At 41.2% G+C, this 6,863-nt stretch overlaps 1 long non-coding RNA gene across 1 annotated transcript; it reads left to right on the forward strand.

Moving 5' to 3' along the window:
* Nucleotides 1-759: 759 nt before the first annotated feature.
* On the forward strand, nt 760-6,524 carry LOC130034618 (uncharacterized). The gene is made up of 3 exons (XR_008794139.1): nt 760-867; nt 3,099-3,167; nt 4,425-6,524. It is a non-coding gene; the product is annotated as an uncharacterized LOC130034618 (long non-coding RNA).
* The last annotated feature ends 339 nt before the right edge of the window (nt 6,525-6,863 follow it).

Consider the following 6,863-nt stretch of genomic DNA (forward strand, 5'->3'; position numbering starts at 1 on the left):
GTGGATTAACCAACTTTACTCACTCAGGGTTTACATTCTAGGATAGTACAATTCCTTCATGCTTTGTCCATTCAGAACGTTCTAAGATAACCAACTGTTCTGTAATTTTTTTTTTCTTTTTGGGTCACACCCGGCGATGCACAGGGGTTACTCCTGGCTCATGCTCTCAGGAATTATTTCTGATGGTGCTTGGGGGACCAAATGGGATGTTGGGAATCGAACCCAGGTCGGCCACGTGCAAGGCAAACGCCCTACCCACTGTGCTATTGCAGCCTCTTTTCTGTATTTTCTGGACCAAGGGATTTCCCAGCAGGTGGGATTTTCAATGCTAATACTAGGATAGTCTTAGAGAAACTTGAATGACTTGGAAAATGCCAGATTTTTAAAAGCTTCAATATTGTCATAAAACCCAAATATTGTCATGAAAACCAAAGAATAAAGTTTAAAACCACATTTAAAAGCTTTTAAGCCTATTCTCACTATTATAGACCCAGATTAGATTTAGTTTCCGAAGTCCCTAATTACAAATAAGTTGAGCCTCCGAAGTCACATGGACAGAGAATGCAAAGGCCAGTTCAGACCACTTATTTTGGCAGCTGTGGATGGTGAGTGATGAAGGATGTGGGTCACTCTCAATACAGCCCAGATGCCCTTCTCTCAGAGTTCCAGTCCCAGACATGTGATACTAGGCTCCAACATAAGGTCCTGATTCCACTGTGTTCTCACTGCTTGTTTATTACTTGTCTCTGTCTATAGAGAGAAAGATCACTGAAGGACAAGGACCCCGAGGTTTCAGGATTTAGAATAGGGCCTGCTCCATACAAGCAACTCAATGACTTCTGGGGGAATATCTGGAAGATAAGAAAGGTAAATTTACTACAGATTTGTTTTTTGAATTTGTTCTACTCATCGTGAAATTTGCCTTTGGTATCATCCTTGAAACAACAAGGTACTTGAGATGGGAGTGAGGGACTATTTCCTGTTAGGTAAGTTTCTTATGCCCAGAGAGTGATCTTCTCTGGGGATCTATCAACTTCAGCCCTTCCTGCTCCTTCCCTCCCCCTCCACTGGAATCAGAGTGAAAAATGAAGGGAAGTTGGGGGTCTCTAGATAAAGTGGCTATCTTACGATCTCTTGGCCTCTACTCTTCCATGTAGTTTGGGGGATGGCAGATAAATAAAAAAATATTTTTGTTTTTGTTTGTTTTGTCAAGAGGGCATATATGTGACATATATTTTGTCACATATATATGTGACATATATTTTTTCCAGACGTCTCCTAGGTGCACACAGACAATGGTCTGGGGGAGAAAGGTCTTCCGTAGGCAAGCTTGCAGGAATGTGGGCCATCCAGGAGGTATTTTGAAAGGTAAAGAATAGGATAATGGAGGAGGATCTGCCCTAAAGCACATACTTGGTGTGACGCAAAGTGCTCATTTTTTGCATGCTAGAAGATTAGACTTTCTAAATTTTTTTTAAGAATGTGTCTTTGGAATTTGTTCTCAGGCTCAGTTTACTATTTTATTTCAAATGAATTAACTTAAATTCCCAAATAGTCCAAAATTAATCACCAGTGCCATTTCCAGGTATTGCAGAGTATAATTGTATAACTTGTCCAATGTCATCCAGCTAGGGAGAGGCAGAGCTGGGCCCTGCTGGGGTATCCAGGTGAAACCAGAATTTGCCAATCTGTAAAACCTTCATCCTTGTTTGCTAGCACACTTCTGACTCACCACAACTGCCTCCTGGTGATTCTGAACATTCAAAACTGGTTCCTGGACTGCTTGATTTCTTTCCATTTCTGAAGTTAAGCAGATACTAAACATATCATGAAATATCAGGTTATTTTTTCCAGACGTCTCCTAGGTGCACACAGACAATGGTCTGGGGGAGAAAGGGATCCTCTCTAAGAAGACATGATGAGTAGCAGAAAGCTGGGGCCTTATATTATTTGGAGGAAGATACCCCATTTATAAGTACAAATAATGTCCTTAACTCAATTTCACGAACATAAATTACTCTCAGCGATTATTAACAACTCCTAAGGTTTTCCTCTTCCCATGGAGTGAACAGAAGGCCTTAGGGTTTAAGTTTAGTCTTTTGAGGATTAGTGCCCTCTAGAGGTTAAAGTAAGAGAAGCAAATAAAAGACGAAAAAGACGAGAGAGAGACAGAGACAGAGACAGAGACAGGGAGACAGAGACAGAGAGATGACAGAGAGACAGAGAGAGAGAGAGAGAGAGAGAGAGAGAGAGAGAGAGAGAGAGAGAGAGAGAGAACCTACCAACAAAAAAATCCCAAAACGAGACATGGACTTTTTTTTTTGCCCCTGATCCTTTCAAAGTTCCTGCTTCCAAGTATATTAGAACAAAGGTTGGAGGACTTTGGGAGGAATTGATCCTGCATGAGAAATATCACAGCATCAACCACTGGGATTATGGTTGGATCTTCAAAAGCCGAAGCTGCAGATTTATCTCTCACTGTTTATCTTGCCACAAGTGCTGTTTTCCTCTCTTAAATCAATAGCGTTTGGCAATAACAATTCTTCACCAATGGAAAATGTTTCTCAAAAGGCAGTACCACTCTACATGGAGGACAGAATCTATCTTTAGATACGGGATGGATGGGATTGGAGTGATAGTACAGCCCATAGAACACTTGCCCTGCATGTGACTGAACTGGGTTTGGGTCTCTGGCACCCTATATGTTTCCTGAGTCAAACAGGAGTGATCCCTGAGTGCAGAGCCAGGTGTACAGCCCTGAGCATCATCAGATGTAGTACTCAAACAACACCACATACACACACACACACGCACATGCACACGCACACACAATACAAGATGGTGCAGGGAGCAGATAGAAAATATTGCCCTCTGTGCTAAAGATGTAACTCAGAGATGTTCTCTGCATATATGGGGACCTGAGTTTAATTCCCTGTAGCACAAATCATAAGAAAAACAAAACCAAATCAGATGAAATAATACCCCTTGGACTCCATTCCTGCCAGACAGTCCTAAGTTATTTCAGGGGCTGGGGTGAAACCAACTTTAACATTTGTAGAAAATATATATATATATGTTTTCTTCCCCACCCTGACCAGGGCTCTGGCAGCTGAAGACCTCCAGAACCAGCCACCACCATGCTGAGACCACTCTCCACAAGCATGAAGGTACCAGCAGAGGAACAAAGGCATGCAGGTCCCGGGGCTGAGATCTCCAAGCCTGCTCGGATTGGAGCTGAGCATCCTCCACCCAGATCCTCCATATTCCAGTAGGCAGGGATCACAACCACCAACTGGCCCCCTGGCACCGTGCAATCCCATCAACGGCCAAGACCCAGAGACTATAAAACCCAGATCCCGGAAGCGACATCTTATTATCTCATTTTTACTTTGGACAAATTGGCAGGGTACCAAATGTAACCTGCCCACACGGCAGAGTCTGGCAAACTCCCCGTGGCATACCCAATATGCCAAATACCAGTAACCATGATGGGTCTCATTCTAATAACCCTGAAAGACCCTTGAATATGGCACTTTTTAAAAAATTCTCAGGGCTAGGATAGAGGAGACATTACTGGGGCCTGCTCGAGGCAATCGACGAACAACAGGATGGTTGTGATCGTGATCGTGATGCATATATACATATTTATATAGAGAGAAAGAGAGCCTTACTTTAGCTTACTGATTTCCTTCAGAAGAGGTATGCTTTTCTTTAGCCCTTTTTATACTGTGGGTTGATTTTATTTCTAAGTGACTAATGTAATTTGTTAAATAGGATGGCTATAGTAGGAAGAGATGCCACAGATAAAACTAAGGGAATGAATTGAGGTCATTCGTGTGACAACAGTCCTAACAGAATGTTCCTGGAGAATTCATGTCTCTGGTGAGAACTCAGGGACAGGGAGTGTTCCTGGTCTCTAAGTCTCCTCCTTTGTCTTCTCAGCAAGAGACATTTAGGAAGCTCAGGCTGAACTCCAAGTCTAGGAACACTTTGCTTCTAGTTTAGTGCTATTTAAGCCCCTGTTTGTGTAGCTGGACTTTGTGTGGTGAGGTCGAAGCTAATATTCTGCAGTCACTACTTACTACTAGACTAGATCTGCTCCTTCTTACTGTCAATTTGGTAACTGCATGATACACCTGGTATATATATGGCTCTGTTCCATCCTTTCATTACTACTAGACTAGATCTGCTCCTTCTTACTGTCAATTTGGTAACTGCATGGTACACCTGGTATATATATGGCTCTGTTCCATCCTTTCATTACTACTAGACTAGATCTGCTCCTTCTTACTGTCAATTTGGTAACTGCATGGTACAGCTGGTATATATATGGCTCTGTTCCATCCTTTCATTCTCTTTAGAAACTCTTGGTTCATCTTCTAACCATCAGAACCCTTCTCCTTTCTCACTGACTTTCTCTGTAGACAGAAACCCAAAGAGATGGACAGACGATGTGCATAGCAAGCAGAAAGGCCCAAGAGTTGATGCTGACCTTTCATGAAACCTTTCACTAATAGCGGTTAGTATATCATCTGCATAACATAAAGACACATAAAACCCAGTACATCAATAAGATCATGCGCAGAGGTTTACAAGACTTCTTCATTTAGAATACTGAAAAGTACCTTTAAGGCAAATATTGGATCTTTATTACCACTTCAAAATTCAAGTCCAATCTTTGATCATAATTTTTGCACACCACTCACATAGTATTATGGAAAATGGTAAAGTATTCATTGGAATCTAGTGCCCCATCTGAAGAGATTTCAGGGTGGAATGAATTGACTGTGTTTTCTTCCATTCAATCCTGGCAACTCAGAATGTCTTATGATTTTTTTCTTCTTTATATGTTTTGGTTTCGGGTTTATGCGTGATTTTCCTGGTTTTGTGGTTAGGGGTTTCCCAGTGGTGGGCTTAAGGGACGGACGTGGTGCCAGGAATTTAAATTAGTCAGAATGGTGTGAGGCAAGCATCTTAACCTCTGCGCTATATCCCTGGACCCTAGTATTCTTTTTTCCCCCTAAAAAACCAATTACACAGATATCAGTGAATTTCTGAATAAGACAATAAATTATTTTCTGTAAAATTGAAATGATAATCACTTACTATCTCTCACAAGTATGTGGTTTAGGAATTTACATCTGTCTTCTCTGAGTGGTGGCTTGGGGTCTCTCTAGAAGCTGTAGTTAGTTAGCTAGAATTAGAGCAGAAGTTACTGGAAGGTCAGTTTGGGGAGGAAAAATCACTTCCAGGTCACTGATTTACATGCCAGAGTCCACTCTCCCCAACTGATTTTTATGTGGGCCTCTCTTCAAGAGCTGCTCAAGTATCCTTGTGACATGGCTACTGGCTCACCAAGATGGAAATTGTAGAAACTTTTCTGACACAGTCTCTGAAATTATAGTCATACATGTGCTATTCTCTTGGCCGCATACTGATCCAGGGCCTGAATGGCAGGGGATGAGGATTGGGGGACCATCTCAGAGACTGATAATCACAAGTCACTCGGGGAAAAGTTCACTGCATATTCGATTTTAAGTGAGATAAATGGAACAACACATTCAAATGACATGGGGAAGTATGGGAAAGGGCTTCTTTGACTGGACACCTAGGAATATTTAAACTATTTTTCTTATTTTGTAATTTCCATGATACTATTTATCACAATGAGTAATGATCTGTCACCATTTTTTTTTTTTTTGGTCAAGCACTGTACAATCTACAATAAAGCTGTGCCCTGATGTTGAGGTAGAAAAGTGCATAGTGTGACCTTTGAGCCAAAGTATCAGCTCTTCATCTTCTAAATCCACCCCAATTGCCCCACCTCCTGCTGCCTCCCCCAAACCTATCCCAATCTATATATTCTCAAAGGTTCTATACTCTGAGAATATAACCTTGGGATAGGTTCCTGCCTGGAACCCAAGACAGGTCTGAGCAGAGGTTGATCTCGCTTCCTGCAGGCATTTTTTTCCCCCAGGAGGATGTGACTGAACAGTGGAGCTCTTTGTTATCCTTCAAGAAAAGGGAGTCTAGTGGCCTTATTGATTCAGTGCTCACTTCCTGGACAGAAGGTCCTACCACCTGGTGGACAGGTCTCTCCAAAACAAACAAATTTTTCCTCATACCTCCCAGCCCCAAGACCCGTGGCCAATCCCAAATGCAGACGAACAAAGATGAACCGTAGATTCAAGCTTCGTGGCATCATATCTTGAGATTCCTGCAAAGCTTTTTACAATTGTTAAAATCCTCCTGCCTGGGATGAAGTTTCCATCACAGAGTGGAAGGGAAAAAACAATAAAGCATACACATTCCAAGCTAAGAAGACATCACTGAAAGAAATCAAAGAAAATAGAATTGGCAATAATGCAGCCATTGACATGATGAGCCTCATTTCAGAAACATAAACATAAACTGAAAGTTTCATTCTTAATTTTTATAGAACAAGGTCCTTTTCAGCATTCCAAAAATGAATAAATACAATGTTTGCTTCTTGATGTTAATGCTAAAATAAATGATCATTTAACTTTCTCATAATATCTGCACAGTTGATATAATTTGTCTAGTTAATTTAAAGTGGCAAAACCATCCTCTTTCTTAATCCTGTGCTATTTATTTACCTTTTCATTGAGTTTCTTGCTATCTCACATCATCATCCCACATCGACATATTTTTTTGTTTTCTTGTTATTAATTTGTGTATCTGAAAGGTAAGGTCCCCAAGAACAGGAATTAGGTCTGTTTTTCTCGTTACTGCATTCCCAGAACCCAGTAAATGCTCCAAAAATAATTGCTGAAAAATAACTTTTTTATTGAGTCAGCTTTGAGAGGTTGAATAACTTCCTGCAGACCTGTAGAGTCCAATTT

Source organism: Sorex fumeus, unplaced genomic scaffold (assembly GCF_029834395.1).
Source record: "Sorex fumeus unplaced genomic scaffold, SorFum_2.1 ptg000061l, whole genome shotgun sequence".
Classification (NCBI taxonomy): domain Eukaryota; kingdom Metazoa; phylum Chordata; class Mammalia; order Eulipotyphla; family Soricidae; genus Sorex; species Sorex fumeus.